Source organism: Rhagoletis pomonella, unplaced genomic scaffold, assembly GCF_013731165.1.
Source record: "Rhagoletis pomonella isolate Grant_MI unplaced genomic scaffold, Rhpom_1.0 Rhpom_scaffold_00004, whole genome shotgun sequence".
Classification (NCBI taxonomy): domain Eukaryota; kingdom Metazoa; phylum Arthropoda; class Insecta; order Diptera; family Tephritidae; genus Rhagoletis; species Rhagoletis pomonella.
The window spans coordinates 78,442,788-78,444,069 of NW_023458558.1; positions in this window are offsets into that span (position 1 = coordinate 78,442,788).

Genomic DNA, 1,282 nt, shown 5'->3' on the forward strand with positions numbered 1-1,282 from the left:
AGACCCTTTTAGTTCAGCGCTAAATTTGCAACTGAATTGTCGCATTGAGCCGATGTTCACCACATGGCCTGACCTCGCCACACTCAACCAGCGATGTGGAATCTACTATGTAGAGAGCGACAACAGAGAGAGTATAAACAACCATAGTCTAAACAAGAAAAGTGGTAAATACGAATAAAATTGTTAGTCCACAAAAAAATACTCGCTGAAGTAAAAATCAACTTAGCAGTGATATTAAGGCAAAGCCGATGGCTGCTGTACAAAGTAAATACTTAAGGCTAACTTATCATAAAAAATATTTGGCGTTTGAGTTATGTAATTTTAAGTTATTTATAAAAATGAAAGGTTAAATTTTCCCTCTTTAAATATCTATCAGTATTCGGGGTTTAAATACAGTTCTAAAATTTGATATGAAAATGAATTTTTCAATGATATGTACATATGTAATATGTATATGTCCGTATGTGTGCACATTAGGGTATGAGAGATTATTTTCTTTAGCGAAATTCGATACGCATACCCATTAAATCTATTCCTTTTGACCTAAATACCGTACCGATTTGAAGTTGAAGTTTTGGTTCAGAACTTATACTGAGATAACCACGATGCGACAAAATTTAATTTCACTTAAACAAACGGCATGTTATCGCATACTAGGGACAAAACGATACTAGGAAATACAAGTACAGACCCGATACGAACCGAGTACTGAGTAGGTATCGGAAGAAAGTACTTGTATCGAAACCCGATTCAGTGAGAATATTATTAGTGGACTATTATTTTTTAATCTAAATTTGTGGCAGTTGAGCTGCCAATGAAAATAGAGTCCTAGAAAGAAAGACCAATTATCATGTCATTAACATATTGCTAGCTTAAAGTGAAAAGTTGCTAAGTCCACTTTCTGTGAAAACTCATATTTGCTTATAGGAAGCAAGTTAAATTAAAAACGCAACGTCTCTAAAAGGATTCACTAACGTGCTTGTTTTATTTCTTCCCGTTTATATTCAATTAAAGGCAAATTTACTAAGTCCAAAAGAGGCACAGCAAAATCCATAAGCTCACAAAAAATTTTAGTTTGCAACGGAACCTTCTGCAAAAATTCTTGGAGGAAATATTTTGAAAAGTTCTTTTCCCCCACTGTAAATTTTCTACAAATGGACTTAGCAACTTTTCATTCTAAGCTAGCGATATAAATGCCTACACTACAATATAACTTTGATTACTTCTTTCAACGCTCGAGCGTATTGTGTGAAAGACTGAAGCCCACCGTCAATGAACTGAT